The sequence below is a fragment of the Oncorhynchus mykiss genome, chromosome 18 (assembly GCF_013265735.2).
Source record: "Oncorhynchus mykiss isolate Arlee chromosome 18, USDA_OmykA_1.1, whole genome shotgun sequence".
Lineage (NCBI taxonomy): Eukaryota > Metazoa > Chordata > Actinopteri > Salmoniformes > Salmonidae > Oncorhynchus > Oncorhynchus mykiss.
The window spans coordinates 74,096,691-74,124,575 of NC_048582.1; the positions used below are offsets into that span (position 1 = coordinate 74,096,691).

Here is a 27,885-nt window from a genome sequence, read left to right on the forward strand (position 1 = left end):
AAGTATTTGCTACTCTTATTTTCTATTTTTTGTACTTATCTATTTTTTACATTTTTATTCTTAAAGCATTTTTGGTTAAGGGCTTGTAAGTAAGCATTTCACTCATTTCACACACATTTTCAATCACCTGTTGTATTCGGCGCATGTGACAAATACAATTTTATTTTATTTGTTTAATGCCAGTGGCAGGTCATTGTTAAAAATAAAAAAAGAGTAGAGGGCCTAGAGAGCTGCCCTGCGGTACACCACACTTTACATGTTTGACATTACAGAAGCTTCCATTAAAGAACATCCTCAGTTCTATTAGATATATACAGTGCCTTGCGAAAGTATTCAGCCCCCTTGAACTTTGCGACCTTTTGCCACATTTCAGGCTTCAAACATAAAGATATAAAACTGTATTTTTTTTGTGAAGAATCAACAACAAGTGGGACACAATCATGAAGTGGAACGACATTTATTGGATATTTCAAACTTTTTTAACAAATCAAAAACTGAAAAATTGGGCGTGCAAAATTATTCAGCCCCCTTAAGTTAATACTTTGTAGCGCCACCTTTTGCTGCGATTACAGCTGTAAGTCGCTTGGGGTATGTCTATCAGTTTTGCACATCGAGAGACTGACATTTTTTCCCATTCCTCCTTGCAAAACAGCTCGAGCTCAGTGAGGTTGGATGGAGAGCATTTGTGAACAGCAGTTTTCAGTTCTTTCCACAGATTCTCGATTGGATTCAGGTCTGGACTTTGACTTGGCCATTCTAACACCTGGATATGTTTATTTTTGAACCATTCCATTGTAGATTTTGCTTTATGTTTTGGATCATTGTCTTGTTGGAAGACAAATCTCCGTCCCAGTCTCAGGTCTTTTGTAGACTCCATCAGGTTTTCTTCCAGAATGGTCCTGTATTTGGCTCCATCCATCTTCCCATCAATTTTAACCATCTTCCCTGTCCCTGCTGAAGAAAAGCAGGCCCAAACCATGATGCTGCCACCACCATGTTTGACAGTGGGGATGGTGTGTTCAGCTGTGTTGCTTTTACGCCAAACATAACGTTTTGCATTGTTGCCAAAAAGTTCAATTTTGGTTTCATCTGACCAGAGCACCTTCTTCCACATGTTTGGTGTGTCTCCCAGGTGGCTTGTGGCAAACTTTTTATGGATATCTTTAAGAAATGGCTTTCTTCTTGCCACTCTTCCATAAAGGCCAGATTTGTGCAATATACGACTGATTGTTGTCCTATGGACAGAGTCTCCCACCTCAGCTGTAGATCTCTGCAGTTCATCCAGAGTGATCATGGGCCTCTTGGCTGCATCTCTGATCAGTCTTCTCCTTGTATGAGCTGAAAGTTTAGAGGGACGGCCAGGTCTTGGTAGATTTGCAGTGGTCTGATACTCCTTCCATTTCAATATTATCGCTTGCACAGTGCTCCTTGGGATGTTTAAAGCTTGGGAAATCTTTTTGTATCCAAATCCGGCTTTAAACTTCTTCACAACAGTATCTCGGACCTGCCGGGTGTGTTCCTTGTTCTTCATGATGCTCTCTGCGCTTTTAACGGACCTCTGAGACTATCACAGTGCAGGTGCATTTATACGGAGACTTGATTACACACAGGTGGATTGTATTTATCATCATTAGTCATTTAGGTCAACATTGGATCATTCAGAGATCCTCACTGAACTTCTGGAGAGAGTTTGCTGCACTGAAAGTAAAGGGGCTGAATAATTCTGCACGCCCAATTTTTCAGTTTTTGATTTGTTAAAAAAGTTTGAAATATCCAATAAATGTCGTTCCACTTCATGATTGTGTCCCACTTGTTGTTGATTCTTCACAAAAAAATACAGTTTTATATCTTTATGTTTGAAGCCTGAAATCTGGCAAAAGGTTGCAATGTTCAAGGGGGCCGAATACTTTCGCAAGGCACTGTATCTCTGAATCCACAATCTGGCAAAAGTTGAAAAGCCATAACACTTACAGTACCAGTCAAAAGTTTGGACACGCCTTCTCATTTCAGGCTTTTCTACATTGTAACGCTTACAGGATTAATACAGTATATACACATACATTACCAGTCAAAAGTTTGGACACGCCTTCTCATTTCAGGGTTTTTCTTTATGTTTATGTTTATGTTTATGTTTATGTTTCTACATTGTAGAATAATAGAAGACATCAAAAATATATATTTTTTAAAAACATACAGAATCATGTAGTAAAGACAATAAGTATTAAACAAATCTAAATATATTTTATATTTGAGATTCTTCCACCCTTTGCCTTGATGACAGCTTTACACACACTATCATTCTCTCAACCAGCTTCATGAGGGAGTCACCTGGAATGCATTTCAATTAACAGGTGTTTTGACTGGATTGGCTGACCTTCATGTCTTAAAGTAATGATGTAATTTCTCTTTGCTTATTTGATCTGTTCTTGCCATAATATGGACTCGGTCTTTTACCAAATAGGGCTATCTTCTGTATACCACCCCTGCCTTGTCACAACACAACTGGTTGTCACAAACACACGAAGAAGGAAAGAAATTCCACAAATTAACTTTCAACAAGGCACACCTTTTAATTGAAATGCATTCCAGGTGACTACCTCATGAAGCTGGTTGAGAGAATGCCATGCGTGTGTAAAGCTGTCATCAAGGCAAAGGGTGGCTACTTTGAAGAATCTAAAATATATTTTGATTTGTTTAACACTGTCACGACTCCGACCGAAGGTGGCTCCCCTTCCCGTTCGGGTGGCGCTCGGCGGTCGTCGTTGCCGGCCTACTAGCTGCCACTGATTCTTTTCTCCCCCTCCTTATGTGTTTATTGATTACACCTGTTTTGAGTTGGTTGTAATTAGTTGGGCTTTTATTAGTCAGCCGGCCCGCCTGTTTCTTTGTGCGGGATTGATTATTGTAACCTTGGTGTTTGCATTAGATGTACATGCTTGTGTATTTAGTGCTAGACTGTTTGCGTTTCTCTGTGTCTGGGGCATTTGGTTTGAGCACCCGTAAGTGGGGTGACCGTAGTTCACCATGTGTGCATTAAAGGAGCACTATATTGAACTCTCTGTTTTCCTGCGCCTGATTTCACCCTCACGACACCCAGGACCTTACAAACGCTTGTTTGGTTACTACATGATTCCATATGTGTTAGTTCATAGTGTTGATGTCTTCACTAAAATTCTACAATGTAGAAAATAGTAAAACCCTTGAATGAGTAGGTGTGTTCAAACTTTAGACTGGTACTGTACGTTTTCTCAACAACAGGTTATGGTTAATAATATCAAAGGCTGCACTGAAATCTAACAGTACATCTCCCACAATCTTCTTAATATCAATTTCTTTCAACCAATCATCAGTCATTTGTGACAGTGCAGTACGTGTTGAGTGACCTTCTCTATAAGCATGGCTGAAAGTCAGTTTACAGAGAAAACACATTTTTTCCCCAACAGTTACCTAAGAGCTGGCAGCAAGCGGATAGGACTGCTGTCTGAACCACTCAAAAGCTACTTTAACACTCTTGGGTAGCAGAATGACATTGGTTTCCCTCCAGGCCTGAGGACAAATTCTTTCCTTTAGGCTATAGAGTCAGCCACCATCCTCAGTAGCTTTCCATATCAGTTGTCAATGCCAGGAAGTTTGTCATTATTGATCGTATATTTTAGCATATGTGAGCATTATTATGCTTTGAAAAGCCAAAAGTAACGTGAAATGCACTCATAACAGCAATCTATTTAGTTTGCTTTGCTATGACATCACTAGCCAGCCAGCAGCAAGCCTGGGCAGAGCATTGCACTCTGGGAACCGAAATGCACTCTGGGAATCATAGTTTACCGTGTAGACTAGGGCAATATAGACGCTTATAAAATTAGCTTGAAAGTGATCATTCGTGCTGTATAACTAACAAAAACTCTAAAACATTGACATTAGTAGCCAATCTTACAGTAATGATATAATAAGCTAACAGTATATTAACTAATAACTGTTTTATGTAACCAAGTTATCTTTTTGCTCTTCTTTAATCTTTTCTTCTCTAATTAAACGGGAGAGTTCAGCGTGTCACAATGTCATGGCATTTTAAATGAGTTGACTTGAATGAAAATCTCACCTTCCCCCAAATCAACGTAAATTATTTTGTCGTTTTTTTTTTTCGAACTCAACTCTTCAAATTTGCGGTGCATTTTTAAACGTGTAATTGAGATGCAGTAGGCTAGGTATGTCCCTCCTTTTGGCAGCTGGTTAATCCTAGCTAGCTAGTTTATTCACAGAACCTGTCAACCTTTGTACTCCCTGAAAAGGTCGGGTGCTACTTAGATGTTTGGGAAAAGTTTGCCATAGCTGGCTTCTTGAGAAAATGTAGTGAACAAGCTACGGGCGTGAAGGTATGTCGTCGTTTGAAGTAGAAACCCCATGCTGTCAGCATCATCTCTCACTCTCCTCTCGCTTCTCAGAAGTGCCTCGCGCTGTGTCAGCTGATTCAGCATTGGATGCCCAAGTTGCCAGTAGTGTAGCGCATACGGCATTGGGGTGCTGATCTAAAGTAGTGCCCTACTACCCTATAGGTCCTGGTCTAAAGTAGTGCACTACATAGGGAATAGGGTGCCATTTGGGATGTTCCCGGATTCTGCACAATTAAAGCCTGGATGTTCTAGTGACAACAATTACTGTGCCATTGCCTGGGAAGCACCTAATTACCACGGCAACATATGTGGTGAATGGTTAGGTTACTACACACCATGTAAAACAAGCCAAAGCAAAGCGAGGAGGGGCCTTCAAAGAGAGATGAAAAGCGCTGTATAAATATAATGTATTATTAATATTTAGATGTAGAGGCTATAACCTTACAGGTTTCCATAAGTAATATGATTAAAATTATACTGACACATTGAGTATTCCTATCCAATGCCATTTTTTTAAAAAAAAAGGTTAATAGATCCCACCCACATCAAGCATATCTAATGACTTTTCCGTCTCTTCAACACGTCTCTCATCCCACGCGCAAAGGAACGCTACACACTAAGCACCATAATCCTGTATACATCGACCGTGTACCATTACCACGCGCTTTATGTGACCATGAAAACGACTAAGAGGATTCCAAAGAGGTGTGCAGAGGCGCCACAATGAACCCCGCAGTAAATGTGAGCGAATCCGGTCACTCATTCCACAATCAACCTAACTCTCGAACGTCAAGCAGTCTTGGAAGAGAGAGAAAAAAACGAGTCCTCTCACTGTCTAGCTACTTGTTAGCAAACAGAATAGGATACACACTAAGTGTGCAAAACATTAAGAATACATTCCTAATAGTAAGTGGCACGTCCCCACTCAACCCAATTCCCTTAAAGACGGTCTGTTTTAGCCAACTGGGATATGGAGATACAATAGACAAGGTTCTATGACCAATGTTCCCTCTAAACTGAGCGCGGGCACGGCCGTGCACCTCCTACAGGACTGCTGCCCGGATGAAATGCCAGGCAGCGCAGAGACTCAAGAGATTGAATTTCACTGAGATCGCCCCATTGGTTTTCACTATATAAGTCAACGTTTTTTTCTGTGATTGAATCAACATTATATCAGCCCCTTTTCAATGCCACAAAACTCATTTAACTTTGCAAGATTCATTCTGTGATTTCGTTGTAGGCAGAGCCTAGAGCGCAAAGGAGTACAATCCTATTGGCCTGGGTAGCCCACGAGCGGTCTTTCAATCACCTCAGGAGCAAATGCGCTTTTCAGTTCAAATCAGATTTGTGTCCCTTTCAGGAAACTAGGCGTATGTCGCAAGTCAGACACCATGATACCGTGATACTTTATAGACACCATGACACTACACTGGTATATAGACACCATGATACTACACTGGTATACAGACACCATAATAGTACACTGGTATACAGACACTATGATACTACACTGGTATATATAGACACCATGATACTACACTGGTATACAGACACCATAATAGTACACTGGTATACAGACAGTATGATACTACACTGGTATATATAGACACCATGATACTACACTGGTATACAGGCACTATGATACTACACTGGTATATAGACACCATGACACTACACTGGTATTCAGACACTGTGATACTACACTGGTATATAGACACCATAATACGACACTGGTATACAGACACCATTATACTACACTGGTATACAGACACCATGATACTACACTGGTATATAGACACCATGATACTACACTGGTATACAGACACCATGATACTACACTGGTATATAGACACCATAATACTACACTGGTATACAGACACCATTATACTACACTGGTATACAGACACCATGATACTACACTGGTATATAGACACCATGATACTACACTGGTATACAGACACCATTATACTACACTGGTATACAGACACCATGATACTACACTGGTATATAGACACCATGATACTACACTGGTATACAGACACCATGATACTACACTGGTATATAGAAACCATAATACTACACTGGTATACAGACACCATTATACTACACTGGTATACAGACACCATGATACTACACTGGTATATAGACACCATGATACTACACTGGTATATATAGACACCATGATACTACACTGGTATATAGACACCATAATACTACACTGGTATACAGACACTGTGATACTACACTGTTATTTGGAGACGATGATTCTGTATTCATATCAGATTTGTCCTTAAAGTCAGAGAACTGACAGCGTGGAATAGTGAGTCAAAACCCTCACACAGCCCCCTCACTAGTGAACCTACTTTCCACACTTTACTCTGTTTGATTGAGCTAGTCTCCATTGGAAACCAGCCTCCCAGTCTCCATTGGAAACAAGGCTTCCAGTCTCCATTGGAAACAAGCCTTCCAGTTTCCATTGGAAACAAGCCTTCCAGTCTCCATTGGAAACAAGCCTTCCAGTTTCCATTGGAAACAAGCCTTCCAGTTTCCATTGGAAACAAGCCTTCCAGTCTCCATTGGAAACAAGCCTCCCAGTCTCCATTGGAAACAAGGCTTCCAGTCTCCATTGGAAACCAGCCTCCCAGTCTCCATTGGAAACCAGCCTTCCAGTCTCCATTGGAAACAAGCCCTCCAGTCTCCATTGGAAACAAGGCTTCCAGTCTCCATTGGAAACAAGCCCTCCAGTCTCCATTGGAAACAAGCCTCCCAGTCTCCATTGGAAACCAGCCCTCCAGTCTCCATTGGAAACCAGCCTCCCAGTCTCCATTGGAAACAAGCCCTCCAGTCTCCATTGGAAACAAGGCTTCCAGTCTCCATTGGAAACAAGCCCTCCAGTCTCCATTGGAAACAAGCCTCCCAGTCTCCATTGGAAACCAGCCCTCCAGTCTCCATTGGAAACCAGCCCTCCAGTCTCCATTGGAAACCAGCCCTCCAGTCTCCATTGGAAACCAGCCTCCCAGTCTCCATTGGAAACAAGCCTCCCAGTCTCCATTGGAAACCAGCCTCCCAGTCTCCATTGGAAACAAGCCTCCCAGTCTCCATTGGAAACCAGCCTCCCAGCCAGCCGCCTCCGCTCCGCTCTCGGCTGGCAGATGCAGCTGTCGTGCGCGAACTTCGCAAAATAAATGTACACTTTATTTAATAATTTCCTCCAAACTGCTTGTGCGGGTCAACGAGTGTCTGCGTAGCCAGGCACTAAAATAGAACTAGTTTCTAAAGAGACACTCCGCACGCTGCAATTCTCCTCCTAATTGGAAATCACAAAGACACAAACCCACATGGACGTTTGAAAGACAAACGAGGAGAGATTATCTAAGTAGGTTTCCCTTTTTATTTACATTGTCATTTGAGTCATTTAGCAGACACTCTCATCCAGAGAGATTTACAGTTAGTGCATTCATCTACAGATAGCTAGGTGGGACAACCACACATCACAGTCATATTCAGTACATTTTCCCTCAATAAAGTAGCTATGAGTCAGAGTTAGTAAGGGGAGAAACAGTCCAGCGTGAGCGTTAGGTCAGGAAGACTGTGAGCGTTAGGCCAGGAAGACTGTGAGCGTTAGGTCAGGAAGGCTGTGAGCGTTAGGTCAGGAAGACTGTGAGCGTTAGGCCAGGAAGACTGTGAGCGTTAGGTCAGGAAGGCTGTGAGCGTTAGGTCAGGAAGACTGTGAGCGTTAGGTCAGGAAGGCTGTGAGCGTTAGGTCAGGAAGACTGTGAGCGTTAGGCCAGGAAGACTGTGAGCGTTAGGTCAGGAAGGTCATGAGCGTTAGGTCAGGAAGGCTGTGAGCGTTAGGTCAGGAAGACTGTGAGCGTTAGGTCAGGAAGGCTGTGAGCGTTAGGTCAGGAAGACTGTGAGCGTTAGGTCAGGAAGACTGTGAGCGTTAGGTCAGGAAGGCTGTGAGCGTTAGGTCAGGAAGACTGTGAGCGTTAGGTCAGGAAGACTGTGAGCGTTAGGTCAGGAAGGCTGTGAGCGTTAGGTCAGGAAGGCTGTGAGCGTTAGGTCAGGAAGACTGTGAGCGTTAGGTCAGGAAGGCTGTGAGCGTTAGGTCAGGAAGACTGTGAGCGTTAGGTCAGGAAGACTGTGAGCGTTAGGTCAGGAAGACTGTGAGCGTTAGGTCAGGAAGACTGTGAGCGTTAGGTCAGGAAGGCTGTGAGCGTTAGGTCAGGAAGACTGTGAGCGTTAGTTCAGGAAGGTCATGAGCGTTAGGTCAGGAAGACTGTGAGCGTTAGGTCAGGAAGACTGTGAGCGTTAGGTCAGGAAGACTGTGAGCGTTAGGTCAGGAAGGCTGTGAGCGTTAGTTCAGGAAGACTGTGAGCGTTAGGTCAGGAAGACTGTGAGCGTTAGGTCAGGAAGACTGTGAGCGTTAGGTCAGGAAGGCTGTGAGCGTTAGTTCAGGAAGACTGTGAGCGTTAGGTCAGGAAGACTGTGAGCGTTAGGTCAGGAAGACTGTGAGCGTTAGGTCAGGAAGACTGTGAGCGTTAGGTCAGGAAGGCTGTGAGCGTTAGTTCAGGAAGACTGTGAGCGTTAGGTCAGGAAGACTGTGAGCGTTAGGTCAGGAAGACTGTGAGCGTTAGGTCAGGAAGACTGTGAGCGTGAGGTCAGGAAGGCTGTGAGCGTTAGGTCAGGAAGACTGTGAGCGTTAGGTCAGGAAGACTGTGAGCGTTAGGTCAGGAAGACTGTGAGCTTTAGGTCAGGAAGACTGTGAGCGTTAGTTCAGGAAGGTCATGAGCGTTAGGTCAGGAAGACTGTGAGCGTTAGGTCAGGAAGACTGTGAGCGTTAGGTCAGGAAGACTGTGAGCGTTAGGTCAGGAAGACTGTGAGCTTTAGGTCAGGAAGACTGTGAGCGTTAGGTCAGGAAGACTGTGAGCGTTAGGTCAGGAAGGCTGTGAGCGTTAGTTCAGGAAGGTCATGAGCGTTAGGTCAGGAAGACTGTGAGCGTTAGGTCAGGAAGACTGTGAGCGTTAGGTCAGGAAGACTGTGAGCGTTAGGTCAGGAAGACTGTGAGCGTTAGGTCAGGAAGACTGTGAGCGTTAGGTCAGGAAGACTGTGAGCGTTAGGTCAGGAAGACTGTGAGCGTTAGGTCAGGAAGGCTGTGAGCTTTAGTTCAGGAAGACTGTGAGCGTTAGGTCAGGAAGACTGTGAGCTTTAGGTCAGGAAGACTGTGAGCGTTAGTTCAGGAAGGTCATGAGCGTTAGGTCAGGAAGACTGTGAGCGTTAGGTCAGGAAGACTGTGAGCGTTAGGTCAGGAAGACTGTGAGCGTTAGGTCAGGAAGACTGTGAGCGTTAGGTCAGGAAGACTGTGAGCGTTAGGTCAGGAAGACTGTGAGAGTTAGGTCAGGAAGACTGTGAGCGTTAGGTCAGGAAGACTGTGAGCGTTAGGTCAGGAAGACTGTGAGCGTTAGGTCAGGAAGACTGTGAGAGTTAGGTCAGGAAGACTGTGAGCGTTAGGTCAGGAAGGCTGTGAGCGTTAGGTCAGGAAGACTGTGAGCTTTAGGCCAGGAAGGTCATGAGCGTTAGGTCAGGAAGACTGTGAGCTTTAGGTCAGGAAGACTGTGAGCGTTAGGTCAGGAAGACTGTGAGCGTTAGGTCAGGAAGGCTGTGAGCGTTAGTTCAGGAAGGCTGTGAGCGTTAGGTCAGGAAGACTGTGAGCGTTAGGTCAGGAAGACTGTGAGAGTTAGGTCAGGAAGACTGTGAGCGTTAGTTCAGGAAGGCTGTGAGAGTTAGGTCAGGAAGGCTGTGAGCGTTAGGTCAGGAAGACTGTGAGCGTTAGGTCAGGAAGACTGTGAGCGTTAGGTCAGGAAGACTGTGAGCGTTAGGTCAGGAAGACTGTGAGCGTTAGGTCAGGAAGACTGTGAGCGTTAGGTCAGGAAGACTGTGAGCGTTAGGTCAGGAAGGCTGTGAGCGTTAGGTCAGGAAGACTGTGAGCGTTAGGTCAGGAAGACTGTGAGCGTTAGGTCAGGAAGGTCATGAGCGTTAGGTCAGGAAGACTGTGAGCGTTAGGTCAGGAAGGCTGTGAGCGTTAGGTCAGGAAGGTCATGAGCGTTAGGTCAGGAAGACTGTGAGCGTTAGGTCAGGAAGACTGTGAGCGTTAGGTCAGGAAGACTGTGAGCGTTAGGTCAGGAAGGCTGTGAGCGTTAGGTCAGGAAGACTGTGAGCGTTAGGTCAGGAAGACTGTGAGCTTTAGGTCAGGAAGGTCATGAGCGTTAGGTCAGGAAGGCTGTGAGCGTTAGGTCAGGAAGACTGTGAGCGTTAGGTCAGGAAGACTGTGAGCTTTAGGTCAGGAAGGTCATGAGCGTTAGGTCAGGAAGGCTGTGAGCGTTAGGTCAGGAAGACTGTGAGCGTTAGGTCAGGAAGGTCATGAGCGTTAGGTCAGGAAGACTGTGAGCGTTAGGTCAGGAAGACTGTGAGCGTTAGGTCAGGAAGACTGTGAGCGTTAGGTCAGGAAGGTCATGAGCGTTAGGTCAGGAAGGCTGTGAGCGTTAGGTCAGGAAGGCTGTGAGCGTTAGGTCAGGAAGGTCATGAGCGTTAGGTCAGGAAGACTGTGAGCGTTAGGTCAGGAAGACTGTGAGCGTTAGGTCAGGAAGGCTGTGAGCGTTAGGTCAGGAAGGCTGTGAGCGTTAGGTCAGGAAGACTGTGAGCGTTAGGTCAGGAAGACTGTGAGCGTTAGGTCAGGAAGACTGTGAGCGTTAGGTCAGGAAGACTGTGAGCGTTATGTCAGGAAGGCTGTGAGCGTTAGGTCAGGAAGGCTGTGAGCGTTAGGTCAGGAAGACTGTGAGCGTTAGGTCAGGAAGGTCATGAGCGTTAGGTCAGGAAGACTGTGAGCGTTAGGTCAGGAAGACTGTGAGCGTTAGGTCAGGAAGACTGTGAGCGTTAGGTCAGGAAGGCTGTGAGCGTTAGGTCAGGAAGGTCATGAGCTTTAGGTCAGGAAGGCTGTGAGCGTTATGTCAGGAAGACTGTGAGCTTTAGGTCAGGAAGACTGTGAGCGTTAGGTCAGGAAGGTCATGAGCTTTAGGTCAGGAAGACTGTGAGAGTTAGGTCAGGAAGACTGTGAGCGTTAGGTCAGGAAGACTGTGAGCTTTAGGTCAGGAAGACTGTGAGCGTTAGGTCAGGAAGACTGTGAGCGTTAGGTCAGGAAGGCTGTGAGCGTTAGGTCAGGAAGGCTGTGAGCGTTAGGTCAGGAAGACTGTGAGCGTTAGGTCAGGAAGGCTGTGAGCTTTAGGTCAGGAAGACTGTGAGCGTTAGGTCAGGAAGACTGTGAGCGTTAGGTCAGGAAGGTCATGAGCGTTAGGTCAGGAAGACTGTGAGCGTTAGGTCAGGAAGACTGTGAGCTTTAGGTCAGGAAGGCTGTGAGCGTTAGGTCAGGAAGACTGTGAGCGTTAGGTCAGGAAGGCTGTGAGCGTTAGGTCAGGAAGACTGTGAGCGTTAGGTCAGGAAGACTGTGAGCGTTAGGTCAGGAAGACTGTGAGCGTTAGGTCAGGAAGGTCATGAGCGTTAGGTCAGGAAGGTCATGAGCGTTAGGTCAGGAAGGCTGTGAGCGTTAGGTCAGGAAGACTGTGAGCGTTAGGTCAGGAAGACTGTGAGCGTTAGGTCAGGAAGACTGTGAGCGTTAGGTCAGGAAGGCTGTGAGCGTTAGGTCAGGAAGACTGTGAGCGTTAGGTCAGGAAGACTGTGAGCGTTAGGTCAGGAAGGTCATGAGCGTTAGGTCAGGAAGGTCATGAGCGTTAGGTCAGGAAGGCTGTGAGCGTTAGGTCAGGAAGACTGTGAGCGTTAGGTCAGGAAGGTCAGGAGCGTTAGGTCAGGAAGGTCATGAGCGTTAGGTCAGGAAGGCTGTGAGCGTTAGGTCAGGAAGACTGTGAGCGTTAGGTCAGGAAGACTGTGAGCGTTAGGTCAGGAAGGCTGTGAGCGTTAGGTCAGGAAGACTGTGAGCGTTAGGTCAGGAAGGCTGTGAGCGTTAGGTCAGGAAGACTGTGAGCGTTAGGTCAGGAAGGCTGTGAGCGTTAGGTCAGGAAGGCTGTGAGCTTTAGGTCAGGAAGACTGTGAGCGTTAGGTCAGGAAGACTGTGAGCGTTAGGTCAGGAAGACTGTGAGCGTTAGGTCAGGAAGACTGTGAGCGTTAGGTCAGGAAGGTCATGAGCGTTAGGTCAGGAAGGTCATGAGCGTTAGGTCAGGAAGGCTGTGAGCGTTAGGTCAGGAAGACTGTGAGCGTTAGGTCAGGAAGGCTGAGTGTCGGGGTTGGGTGTGTGTGTGAGGAGGAGGGGGTTGCTGTGGGATTATTTACGATAGTAGGGTTTCAGATATTTCGGAAGAAACAGACCCTGTTCTAGCTTCAGGGGTAAGCTGGTTCCACCATTGGGGTGCAGAGAAGAGCTTGGACTGGGCTGAGTGGGAGCTGCCTTCACGTAGAGGTGGGAGCTGCCTTCACGTAGAGGTGGGAGCTGCCTTCACGTAGGGGTGGGAGCTGCCTTCACGTAGAGGTGGAGCTGCCTTCACGTAGAGGTGGGAGCTGCCTTCACGTAGAGGTGGGAGCTGCCTTCACGTAGAGGTGGGAGCTGCCTTCACGTAGAGGTGGGAGCTGCCTTCACGTAGAGGTGGGAGCTGCCTTCACGTAGAGGTGGGAGCTGCCTTCACGTAGAGGTGGGAGCTGCCTTCACGTAGAGGTGGGAGCTGCCTTCACGTAGCGGTGGGAGCTGCCTTCCCGTAGAGGTGGGAGCTGCCTTCACGTAGAGGTGGGAGCTGCCTTCCCGCAGAGGTGGGAGCTGCCTTCACGTAGAGGTGGGAGCTGCCTTCCCGTAGAGGTGGGAGCTGCCTTCCCGCAGAGGTGGGAGCTGCCTTCACGTAGGGGTGGGAGGGCCAAGTGAACGGAAGCTAGGCTGGGGTGTAGCGTTTTGTGCATAGCCTGAAGTTGGGGAGTGGCAGTTGCTATCCGTGAATTAATCGTCAGAGAAGAGTAACACAAGATTTTGTATGACTCTGGGTCTCATTTCTACAAAGACCCCGATACAAAGAGAACCATATGCATATCAGGTAAAATAACAACCCGATGTTCATCTCCCAGGACAAACTGCAGGCAACAAGCTAGCTGTTTTGCCCGGCCCCAAAATGTATATAATTGTCTGTCTGTCTGCCTGTTATTGCTTTCATCCTATAGAAGAAGCCTGATCAGTGAAGATTTGAGGTGTGTGTGTGTGTGTGTGTGTGTGTGTGTGTGTGTGTGTGTGTGTGTCCATGTGTGCGTGTGTGTGTGTGTGTGTGTGTGTCCATGTGTGCGTGTGCGTGTGTTTGTGTGTGAGTGTGTGTGTGTGTGTCCAGGTTACCTCCTTTCCCTCAACCCTAACCATGACACCTACACCACCCGATATCACAGGAAGGACAAAAAGATAATCAAGGACAACAACCACCCGAGCCACTGCCTGTTCACCCCGCTATCATCCAGAAGGCGAGGTCAGTACAGGTGCATCAAAGCTGGGACCGAGAGATTGAGAAACAGCTTCTATCTCAAGGCCGTCAGACTGCTAAACAGTCATCACTACTCAGAGAGGCTGCCGCCCTATATACATAGACTTGAAATCACTGGCCACTTCAATAAGGGAACACTGGTCACTTTAATAATGTTTACATATTTTGCATGAATAATTTCATATGCTGTATTCTATTCTACTGTATTCTATTCTACTGTATTCTATTCTACTGTATTCTATTCTACTGCATTCTATTCTACTGCATTCTACTCTACTGTATTTTATTCTACTGTATTCTATTCTACTGTATTCTATTCTGCTGTATTCTATTCTACTGTATTCTATTCTGCTGTATTCTATTCTACTGTATTCTATTCTGCTGTATTCTATTCTACTGTATTTTACTCTATGCCACACAGACATTGCTCATCCAAACATTTATATATTCTTAGTTCCATTCCTTTAGATTTGTGTGTAATTGTCAGGTATGTGTAAATGGCTGCAAGGGAGTAAGGCGCAGGATAGCAGATATTCGGTAGCAAACTGAGCTTTTTATTTAGGCGAATCAAAAGCACAATGACCACGAAATACAATACGGGTTGACACAACCCAGCGCAACCAGACATACGTGCGCATAACATGAAAACAGATAAACAACACCACACAAAGACATGGGGGGAAACAGAGGGTTAAATACACAACACATAATGAGGGAAATGAGAACCAGGTGTGTGGGGAAAACGAGACAAAACAAATGGAAAATGAAAAATGGATCGGCGATGGCTAGAAGACCGCCCGAACAAGGAGAGGCATCGACTTCGGGCGGAAGTCGTGACAGTATTGTTGTGAAATTGTTAGATATTACTTGTTATATATCACTCCACTGTCGGAGATAGAAACACAAGCATTTCGCTACACCCGCAATAACATCTGCTGAACATGTGTATGTGACCAATGACATTTGAATTGATATATATGATACAATACCTAGAATATTATATTCTAATAGTTCACTAATATATTGGTAATAGAACTAGAATATCTATATAGAATATAGAATAGAATAGAATATACCACACTAGAATATAAAATATGGAATAGAATATACCACACTAGAATATAGAATATAGAATATAGAATAGAATATACCACAATAGAATATAGAATAGAATAGAATATACCACAATTAACGATATTTGGATGTGAAAAACACGTTCCAAATGGAACCTTATTCCTTCTATACTACTACTACTACTACTGCCCTACTGTTGACCAGAACCCTATAGGGTAGTGTACCATTTGGCATACAGACAGGGAGACTGGGAAGCATTGAAACTAGGAAGCTAAATGTTATTTATATTCATGAAGGAGCCTAGCTGCAAACCAACAACTGTTGAAATGGAACGGTTTAAATGAAATGTATCCCGCTGTGTTATGCTGGTGATCATCCATGAGTTGGTAATAGCACGCACCGGTGGAGGCTCCTCAGAACAGGAAGGGGAGGACCATCCTCCTCAGTGAATTTCAATAAAATAAAAATAGTAAAAGTTATCCTTTTCAGATAAAACTCAGAAATATATTCACGTCACCAAATAATTGATTAAAACACACTGTGTTGCAATGAAGGTCTTCAGTAGCCTCAACAGAACTCTGTAGGGTAGCACCATGGTGTAGCCGGAGGACAGATGGCTTCCATCCTCCTCTGGGTACATTGACTTCAATACAAAACCTAGGAGACTTATGGTTCTCAACCCCTTCAATAGACTTGCACAGTAATTATGACAACTTCCGGAGGACGTCCTCAAACCGATCAGAGCTCTTGCAGAATGAACTGACATGTTTTCCAACCAATCAAAAGATCAAAGAATTAATCTAGTACTGAAAGCATAAGCTACAGCTAGCTAGCACTGCAGTGCATAAAATGTGGTGAATTGTTGACTCAAAGAGAGAGAAAGAAAATATCTTAAAAAATGAAGGAGAAGCAAGAGAGAGAGAGAGAGAGCGAGAGAGAGAGATTGCACTGTATTTTTTCACTGGCACTTAGCTAGCTAATGCAGCTAGCTAGTTTAGCTACTCAAACACCCGGCACAAACAGAGAGGGATGCTATGTTAGCTAGCTGGCTATGACTATCAAACAGAGAGGGATGCTATGTTAGCTAGCTGGCTATGGCTATCCAACAGAGAGGGATGCTATGTTAGCTAGCTGGCTATGGCTATTACAACAGAGAGGGATGCCATGTTAGCTAGCTGGCTATGACTATCAAACAGAGAGGGATGCTATGTTAGCTAGCTGGCTATGGCTATCCAATAGAGAGGGATGCCATGTTAGCTAGCTGGCTATGGCTATCCAACACTGGAACTCTTCCAAGTCAAGCTAAGCTTTTGGTTTTAATAATTTATGGCCACCGGGGCCCGCCGGTGTAACTGCTAAACTGCTTGCTGAACTGCTTACACTGTGCTTACACTGGGAGATGGGAGAAGGAATTATACAACGAGTTAAATGGCCATGTTGTTTGTATGTGGCTGCTATGAAAGTGAACTGTGTTTGCTTGTGATCAGGGGTGTATTCATTCCACCGATTCTGTTGAGAAAAAAACATACCTGAAAAAACATACCTGAATTTGTTTGATAGAAACTCTCATTTGCAACTGTTGGACTAATGAATACACCCTAGATCAGCTAGATGCAGATAAGAGGTGATACTGTTGGACTAATGATGATACCCTAGATCAGCTAGATGCAGATAAGAGGTGATACTGTTGGACTAATGAATACACCCTAGATCAGCTAGATGCAGATAAGAGGTGATACTGTTGGACTAATGATGATACCCTAGATCAGCTAGATGCAGATAAGACGTGATACTGTTGGACTAATGAATACACCCTAGATCAGCTAGATGCAGATAAGAGGTGATACTGTTGGACTAATGAATACACCCTAGATCAGCTAGATGCAGATAAGAGGTGATACTGTTGGACTAATGATGATACCCTAGATCAGCTAGATGCAGATAAGAGGTGATACTGTTGGACTAATGATTATACCCTAGATCAGCTAGATGCAGACAGGAGTGTGCAAGGCTGTATTGTCACCTTGATTACTCACATTTGATTCTCTCATCATGTGTGCACCTACGTTGTAAACTTTCATTCATAGGCTAGGTTGTAGCAACCTCATGATGGGTATAGGGAACATGTGAGTATCATGGAGTAGCCTAAACCTATCGATGTTTCATTGAACTGTGGGCGAATGGACTATGAATGACAGTCATACAATGTGCTGTAATAGTTATAAGGGCCGTGCTCATTAAAACAATGATCTTCCTCCCTCGTCTGAAACGACACTGACATATGCTCCCCTCCATCCCAGAGCAGATGAGTAATGAATCAAGAGGGGGAAATCTGTCTACCAAGCAAAACAAAAAAACACGGTCTCAGCAAATCAAACACTAGTGGTTACTACTACTGGTGCTCGTCATTAGACGATCCTACGGACCCCTTTTGTCTCCAATTGACTTGTGTCGAGAACATAATTGATTAATCAACACAAACTGGAGGATTTTGTCTCCTTTTTGGTTTACGAAAGAATGCACAGATGTGGTGGATCACAAAGGGAGAGAGAGAGCATACAGATGTTCAAACAGCACACACAGAGAGAGAGAGAGACAAAGAGAGACAAAGAGAGAGAGACAGAGACAGAGAGAGAGCGACAAAGAGAGACAAAGAGAGACAAAGAGAGAGAGAGAGACAAAGAGAGACAAAGAGAGAGAGAGACAGAGACAGAGAGAGTCAGAGAGAGAGAGAGAGAGAGTGTACAGATGTTCACACAGCACACACACACACACAGAGAGAGAGAGAGAGACGGAGAGAGAGAGAGAAAGAGAGAGAGAGAGAGACAGAGAAAGAGAGAAATAGAGAGAGAGAGAGAGACAGAGAAAGAGAGAAATAGAGAGAGAGATAACCGTCATAGAAACTGCCTGCCGAACTGCAGTAAAACAGTTGGTTACAAAGTATAAGGTGCTGGCGCTCTATCCCGGGAGGATGAGACAGAGAGAGCCTACCAGGTTAGTCTTTCAAGCAGAATCATCACATCGGTGTCCCTCGCCTCTGATACACTTGCTCCCATGTGATTAATTAGCCCTAGCGATTTCGGTGTAAACGTGAAACTATAAGACTATTCCTCTTCGTGACACAGTCGCTTTCACAGTCATTTAATATTTCCGCACCAATGGAACGGCATTCGTCCCAAGACTTACTGACCGAGGGCCAGTTTCCCCTCAGAACGGGATGAGCGTTTGGTTTCTTTGATTTTGATTGGCCTACTCTTTCTCTTGTCGAGTTCATTTGATGTGTGTATTTCTCGTCATGTGGCAAAGAAAGATCACATTTGTCCCCGTTGCACAGCTAGACTTGGCGCAACCTGGTCCTTAGCTGTCAAGTTGACACAGCTGTGAGCCCTATTGACACCAGCCCCGAAGCCTGCTTCAGAGAGACCGAGCCCAAGCTGCTGTGCAGAGCAGGGCTTGCATTGAACACGGATACTTAGACAATAAATACATCGACCCAGAACCACTGCAGGTAACAAAAGCCGTTCTATACGAAGACATTGCGTTACTTAGACTGAGAAAACATGACATTTGGAAGCCAGAATCCCGCGTTTCGGTTCACGCAAAAGGAGCATCTCTCTAGCCTTTTTTTTTGTGAAAGAACCTGGGCCCGGTTTCCCAAAAGCATCTTAACCATATTAGAACCATATGATCATTCGGGCTCTTCTCTCTGTCTGTTTTAAAAGGCAAAAGGTCTTACCTTGTCTGTTCAGCGAGGTTTTAGACCCGTTTCTTCGTTTGAATAAAACACCAGTATTCCTCGGTTTGGTTCCCCCCCCCGCGTCGGTAAGGAGGAGAGATCCAGCGCGGTGGCTGGTCCGTTATTTTTCTCCGCAGCTCGCTGTCTGAGCGCTCTCGTTCTCTCTCTAGCTCACTGAAAGGGCAAGCACGGTTCTCTACGAGAGCGCCTGGTTCACCGGAGTCCTTTTCCGGACCCCAAATTAGAGGAGGGGCCAAGTCAAGTATAGGGTACTATTAATATTAAATAGCAGCATTGTGGATTGTTATGTTATTCACTGTCCTGTGTCCCACCCAGTCTGGTTGGGTCCTTGTTTTTTGTCTTCGGTGATAAATATCAGTTTGGACTGTGCCTTTCACTGAAATGTCTTGCTTGTCTGGAACATTGTTGGCACAAATACAGGGAAATATTAGCCATTATTCTCAATGTTATATTAGTCACTGCCCTATGCTATATGTACTGTCCTGTACTCTGTCCTATGCTATATGTACTGTCCTGTACTCTGTCCTATGCTATATGTACTGTTCTGTACTCTGTTGTACTGTACCCATAGTCTACTGTTATACTGTACCCATAGTCTACTGTTGTACTGTACCCATAGTCTACTGTTATACTGTACCCATAGTCTACTGTTGTACTGTACCCATAGTCTACTGTTATACTGTACCCATAGTCTACTGTTGGGTCTCTGTTGTATTGTACCCATAGTCTACTGTTGTACTGTACCCATAGTCTACTGTTGTACTGTACCCATAGTCTACTGTTGTACTGTACCCATAGTCTACTGTTGTACTGTACCCATGGTCTACTGTTGTACTGTACCCATAGTCTACTGTTGTACTGTACCCATAGTCTACTGTTGTACTGTACCCATAGTCTACTGTTATACTGTACCCATAGTCTACTGTTGTACTGTACCCATAGTCTACTGTTGTACTGTACCCATAGTCTACTGTTGTACTGTACCCATAGTCTACTGTTGTACTGCACCCATAGTCTACTGTTGTACTGTACCCATAGTCTACTGTTGGGTCTCTGTTGTACTGTAGGGGTTTGCCTTTCACTGATTGCCTATCATATATGTGACATGCTCAGAACTAAAATAGGGTATATGAATATAAGACAAGTCTTCAAATGCATTGTAACTGTATCATGAATTATAAGTAAATTATTACAGACTATTCTGTTCTATTCTGTTCTAAGATTCTATAAAGTTATATTCTGTTCTATTCTGTTCTAAGATTCTATGCTGTTCTATTCTGTTCTAAGATTCTATAAAGTTCTATTCTGTTCTATTCTGTTCTAAGATTCTATTCTGTTCTATTCTGTTCTAAGATTCTATAAAGTTCTATTCTGTTCTCAGATTCTATAAAGTTCTATTCTGTTCTATTCTGTTCTCAGATTCTATAAAAAATTCTGCTCTAAGATTCTATAAAGTTTTAGTCTGTTCTATTCTGTTCTATTCTGCTCTAAGATTCTATAAAGTTTTAGTCCGCTCTATTCTGTTCTAAGATTCTATAAAGTTCTATTCTGTTCTCAGATTCTATAAAGTTATATTCTGTTCTATTCTGTTCTATTCTGTTCTATTCTGTTCTAAGATTCTATAAAGTTCTATTCTGTTCTAAGATTCTATTCTGTTATATTCTGTTCTCAGATTCTATAAAAAATTATGCTCTAAGATTCTATAAAGTTTTAGTCTGTTCTATTCTGTTCTATTCTGCTCTAAGATTCTATAAAGTTTTAGTCTGTTCTATTCTGTTCTATTCTGTTCTAAGATTATATAAAGTTATATTCTGTTCTAAGATTCTATTCTGTTCTATTCTGCTCTAAGATTCTATAAAGTTTTAGTCTGTTCTATTCAGTTCTAGTCTGTTCTAAGATTCTATCAAGTTATATTCAGTTCTGTTATATCCAACCCAGTGCCTCCTTGACAGCTTTGAGGACGGTTTGATTAGGTGAATTATATCCAGTTGTCAGTCAGTCACACATCCTGTCCTCTTCAGGACACTTGACTGACATGTCCACTATGATTGGCTATTAATAGAGTGAGACCAATAAAGAGAGGGCATGGTAGTAGATAATAAGATTAGGGCTAGTATCCTCATCAACACTGAGTGGAAATCAAAGCTCCTCTCTCTCTCTCTCTCTCTCTCTCTCTCTCTCTCTCTCTTTCCCCCGCACAATATTATATAGAGATACTACAGGCCCAGTATCCTAAACCATGAGTTGTGCAGCTGGCAACAGATATGGGAGATAAAGGCATTTTTTTGGTTTGAATCTGAATCACGCTATCCCTTCCCTGGACGGATGATCCCAGCCACAGTGACTAATTTGGCTGGGGGATTGTGTAATACCTACATGTGCTGTGCTGTGTTACTGGCTTCAAGGCAAGGCTAACTCTCTCTTCCCCCAGCACTGCCCTGCTTCTGCCAGATTAGACAATGCGTCCTCCTGCATACCATGCAGGGGTAACGAGCATGATAAATAAGCCCCTCTAAACCCCTCCATACCCCTCTATACCCCTCTATACTAAATAAGCCCCTCTAAACCCCTCCATACCCCTCTATACTAAATAAGCCCCTCTAAACCCCTTCATACCCCTCTATACCCCTCTATACCCCTCCATACCCCTCTATACCCCTCCATACCCCTCTATACCCCTCTATACTAAATAAGCCCCTCTAAACCCCTCCATACCCCTCTGTACCCCTCTATACCCCTCTATACTCTCTATACCCCTCTATCCTCCCCTTTACCTCTCTATACCCCTACATACCCCTCTAAACCCCTCTATACCCCTCCAAACCCCTCTATACCCCTCCATACCCCTCTATACCCCTCCATACCCCTCTATACCCCTCTATACTAAATAAACCCCTCTAAACCCCTCCATACCCCTCTATACTAAATAAGCCCCTCTAAACCCCTCCATACCCCTCTATACCCCTCTATACCCTCTATACCCCTCCATACCCCTCTATACCCCTCTATACTAAATAAGCCCCTCTAAACCCCTCCATACCCCTCTATACCCCTCTATACCCCTCTATACTCTCTATACCCCTCTATACTCCCCTATACCTCTCTATACCCCTACATACCCCTCTAAACCCCTCCATACCCCTCTAAACCCCTCCATAGTCCTCTATACCCCTCCATACCTCTCTATACCTCTCTTTACCCCTCCATACCCCTCCATACCCCTCTAAACCCCTCCATACCCCTCTATACCTCTCCATACCCCTCTATACCCCTCTATACTAAATAAGCCCCTCTAAACCCCTCCATACCCCTCTATACCCCTCTATACCCCTCTATACTCTCTATACCCCTCTATACTCCCCTATACCTCTCTATACCCCTACATACCCCTCTAAACCCCTCCATACCCCTCTAAACCCCTCCATAGTCCTCTATACCCCTCCATACCTCTCTATACCTCTCTTTACCCCTCCATACCCCTCTATACCCCTCCATACCCCTCTAAACCCCTCCATACCCATCTAAACCCCTCCATAGTCCAGTATACCCCTCCATAGCCCTCTATGCCCCTCTATACTAAATAAGCCCCCTCAACCCCTCCACACCCCTCTACACCCCGCTATACTAAATAAGCCCCTCCACACCCCTCTATACCCATCTATATCCCTCTATGCCCCTCTATACTAAATAAGCCCCTCTAAACCCCTCCATACCCCTCTATACCCCTCTATACCCCTCTATACTCTCTATACCCCTCTATACTCCCCTATACCTCTCTATACCCCTACATACCCCTCTAAACCCCTCCATACCCCTCTAAACCCCTCCATAGTCCTCTATACCCCTCCATACCTCTCTATACCTCTCTTTACCCCTCCATACCCCTCTATACCCCTCCATACCCCTCTAAACCCCTCCATACCCATCTAAACCCCTCCATAGTCCAGTATACCCCTCCATAGCCCTCTATGCCCCTCTATACTAAATAAGCCCCCTCAACCCCTCCACACCCCTCTACACCCCGCTATACTAAATAAGCCCCTCCACACCCCTCTATACCCATCTATACCCCTCTATGCCCCTCTATACTAAATAATCCCCTCTAAACCCCTCCATACTCCTCTATAACCCTCCATACCCCTCCATACCCCTCTATACCCCTCTATACTAAATAAGCCCCTCTAAACCCCTCCATACCCCTCTATACCCCTCTATACTAAATAAGCCCCTCTAAACCCCTCCATACCCCTCTATACTAAATAAGCCCCTCTAAACCCCTTCATACCCCTCTATACCCCTCTATACCCCTCCATACCCCTCTATACCCCTCCATACCCCTCTATACCCCTCTATACTAAATAAGCCCCTCTAAACCCCTCCATACCCCTCTGTACCCCTCTATACCCCTCTATACTCTCTATACCCCTCTATCCTCCCCTTTACCTCTCTATACCCCTACATACCCCTCTAAACCCCTCTATACCCCTCCAAACCCCTCTATACCCCTCCATACCCCTCTATACCCCTCCATACCCCTCTATACCCCTCTATACTAAATAAACCCCTCTAAACCCCTCCATACCCCTCTATACTAAATAAGCCCCTCTAAACCCCTCCATACCCCTCTATACCCCTCTATACCCTCTATACCCCTCCATACCCCTCTATACCCCTCTATACTAAATAAGCCCCTCTAAACCCCTCCATACCCCTCTATACCCCTCTATACCCCTCTATACTCTCTATACCCCTCTATACTCCCCTATACCTCTCTATACCCCTACATACCCCTCTAAACCCCTCCATACCCCTCTAAACCCCTCCATAGTCCTCTATACCCCTCCATACCTCTCTATACCTCTCTTTACCCCTCCATACCCCTCCATACCCCTCTAAACCCCTCCATACCCCTCTATACCTCTCCATACCCCTCTATACCCCTCTATACTAAATAAGCCCCTCTAAACCCCTCCATACCCCTCTATACCCCTCTATACCCCTCTATACTCTCTATACCCCTCTATACTCCCCTATACCTCTCTATACCCCTACATACCCCTCTAAACCCCTCCATACCCCTCTAAACCCCTCCATAGTCCTCTATACCCCTCCATACCTCTCTATACCTCTCTTTACCCCTCCATACCCCTCTATACCCCTCCATACCCCTCTAAACCCCTCCATACCCATCTAAACCCCTCCATAGTCCAGTATACCCCTCCATAGCCCTCTATGCCCCTCTATACTAAATAAGCCCCCTCAACCCCTCCACACCCCTCTACACCCCGCTATACTAAATAAGCCCCTCCACACCCCTCTATACCCATCTATATCCCTCTATGCCCCTCTATACTAAATAAGCCCCTCTAAACCCCTCCATACCCCTCTATACCCCTCTATACCCCTCTATACTCTCTATACCCCTCTATACTCCCCTATACCTCTCTATACCCCTACATACCCCTCTAAACCCCTCCATACCCCTCTAAACCCCTCCATAGTCCTCTATACCCCTCCATACCTCTCTATACCTCTCTTTACCCCTCCATACCCCTCTATACCCCTCCATACCCCTCTAAACCCCTCCATACCCATCTAAACCCCTCCATAGTCCAGTATACCCCTCCATAGCCCTCTATGCCCCTCTATACTAAATAAGCCCCCTCAACCCCTCCACACCCCTCTACACCCCGCTATACTAAATAAGCCCCTCCACACCCCTCTATACCCATCTATACCCCTCTATGCCCCTCTATACTAAATAATCCCCTCTAAACCCCTCCATACTCCTCTATAACCCTCCATACCCCTCCATACCCCTCTATACCCCTCTATACTCTCCATACCCCTCTATACTCTCCATACCCCTCCATACCCCTCTATACCCTCTACAATAAATAAGCCCCTCTAAACCCCTCCATACTCCTCTATAACCCTCCATACCCCTCTATACCCCTCTATACTCTCCATACCCCTCTATACCCCTCTATACTCTCCATACCCCTCCATACCCCTCTATACCCCTCTACAATAAATAAGCCCCTCTAAACCCCTCCATACTCCTCTATAACCCTCCATACCCCTCTATACCCCTCTATACTCTCCATACCCCTCTATACCCCTCTATACTCTCCATACCCCTCCATACCCCTCTATACCCCTCTACAATAAATAAGCCCCTCTAAACCCCTCCATACCCCTCTAAACCCCTCCATACCCCTCTAAACCCTTCCATACCCCTCCATACCCCTCTAAACCCCTCTATACTCCTCTATACCCCTATATACTCCTCCATACCCCTCTATACTCTCTAAGCCCATCTATACCCCTCTATATACTCTATACAAGTCTATACCCCTCTATAATATCTAAGCCCATCTAAACCCCTCTACACACTCTATTAAAAGTCCATAATCTCTAAACCCCTCTATACCCCTCTATACTCCTCCATACCCCTCTATACTCTCTAAGCCCATTTATACCCCTCTATATACTGTATACAAGTCTATACCCCTCTATACCCCTCTATAATCTCTAAGCCCCTCTAAACCCCTCTACACACTCTATACAAGTCTATAATCTCTAAGCCCCTCTATACCCCTCTATACAAGTCTATACTCTCTATACCCCTTTATACAAAAACCTATACTCTCTATACCCCTCTATACAAGTCTATACCCCTCTATAATCTCTAAGCCCCTCTAAACCCCTCTATACCCCTCTACAAGTCTATACCCCTCTATACCTCTCTATCCCCCTCTATACCTCTCTATACCCCTCTATACTCTCTATACCCCTCTATATCCCTCTATACTCTCTAAACTCCTCTATAACCCTCTATACTCTCTACACTCTCTAAGCCCCTCTATACCCCTCTAAACACTCTATAAAAGTCTATACCCCTATATACCCCTCTATACCAAACGATACCCCTCTATACCTCTCTATACCCCTCTATAATCTCTAGGCACCTCTAAGCCCATCTAAACCCCTATATACCCCTCTACACACTCTATACAAGTCTATACCCCTCTATACTCTCTATACCCCTCTATACTGATCTATACCCCTCTATACTCTATGTACCCCTCTATACCCCTCTATACTACTCTATACTCTCTGTATTCCTCTATACCCCTCTACACCCCTCTATACCCCTCTATACTCTCTATACCCCTCTATACACTCTATACCTCTCTATACTACTCTATACTCTCTATACCCCTCTATACCCCTCTCTACTACTCTATACTCTCTATACCCCTCTATACCACGCTATACCACTCTATACTCTCTATAACCCTCTATACTCTCTATACCCCTCTATACCCCTCTATACTACTCTATACTCTCTATACCCCTCTAAACCCCCCTATACCCCTCTATACTACCTATACCCCTCTATACTACTCTATACCCCTCTATACCACGTTATACTACTCTATACCCCTCTATAACCCTCTATACTCTCTATAACCCTCTATACTCTCTATACTACTCTATACTCTCTATACCCCTCTATACCCCTCTAAACCCCTCTATACTACTCTATACTCTCTATACCCCTCTATACTACTCTATGCCCCTCTATACTACTCTATACCCCTCCATACTCTCTATACCCCTCTAAACCCCTCTATACTCCTCTATACTACTCTATACCCTCTATACCCATGTATACTACTCTATACCCCTCTATACCCCTCTATACTCCTCTATACTACTCTATAACCCTCTATACCACGCTATACTACTCTATACCCCTCTAAACCCCTCTATACTACTCTATACTCTCTATACCCCTCTATACTACTCTATGCCCCTCTATACTACTCTATACCCCTCCATACTCTCTATACCCCTCTAAACCCCTCTATACTCCTCTATACTACTCTATACCCTCTATACCCATGTATACTACTCTATACCCCTCTATACCCCTCTATACTCCTCTATACTACTCTATAACCCTCTATACCACGCTATACTACTCTATACCCCTCTAAACCCCTCTAAACCCCTCTATACTCTATACTCTCTATACCCCTCTATACCCCTCTATACTCTCTATACCCCTCTATCCCCATCTATACTACTCTATACCCCTCTATATTCTCTATACTCTCTATACCCCTCTATACTATTCTATACTCTCTGTACCCCTCTACACCCCTCTACGTCCTTCTATAACCTCTATACCCCTCTACACCCCTCTATAACCTCTACACCCCTCTACACCCCTCTATAACCTCTATACCCCTCGACAACCCTCTATAACCTATACACCCCTCTATACCCCTCTACACCCCTCTACAACCTCTACACCCCTATATACCCAACTATAACCCTCTACACCCCTATATACCCCTACATACCCCTCTACACCCCTATATACCCAACTATACCCCTCTACACCCCTCTACGTCCTTCTATAACCTCTATACCCCTCGATACCCCTCTATAACCTCTACACCACTCTACACCCCTATATACCCAACTATACCCCTCTACACCCCTATATACCCAAGTATACCCCTCTACACCCCTATATACCCCTCTACACCCCTATATACCCAACTATACCCCTATACACCCCTATATACCCCTCTACACCCCTATATACCCAACTATGCCCCTCTACACACCTATATACCCCTCCACACCCCTATATACCCAACTACCCCCCCATATACCCGTCCTTGCCCCTGATGCTGTTATCCTGAAAATAAATGTCTGATGGGATGGTTCAATTGTGTCCAACTGTTTTTCTCAAGGGACATTATCATTACATATGGTGGAATGGTATATGTTTGTAGGTCTAATTACAGACAGACAGACAGACAGACAGACAGACAGACAGACAGACAGACAGACAGACAGACAGACAGACAGACAGACAGACAGACAGACAGTATATAATGTAATGCTGCGGAACCAAATACCTCCAGTTGGTACATGAACGCTTGATCTCACTCAAGCACAGCGTCACACAGACACACACAGGCACACACAGACACAGACACACAACACACTCCATCAATCCCCATACGATACCCACTGTGAGTACTTTGAGTGATGATGTCATCACGTAGAGTGGAGCACTCAATGCAAATGGGTCAGAGCACTGAGGAACGCTCCCTAAGAG

General features: G+C 45.0%; 1 protein-coding gene across 1 annotated transcript in view; it reads right to left on the bottom strand.

The window, feature by feature from the left end:
• Nucleotides 1-18,877, bottom strand: part of LOC110496905 (disks large-associated protein 3-like) — a 293,560-nt gene extending 274,683 nt beyond the window's left edge. Inside the window, exon 1 of the mRNA XM_036953666.1 lies at nt 18,720-18,877. The gene's annotated coding sequence lies outside the window, so the exon portion shown is untranslated. The remainder of the gene's footprint in view (nt 1-18,719) is intronic.
• Nucleotides 18,878-27,885: the final 9,008 nt, after the last annotated feature.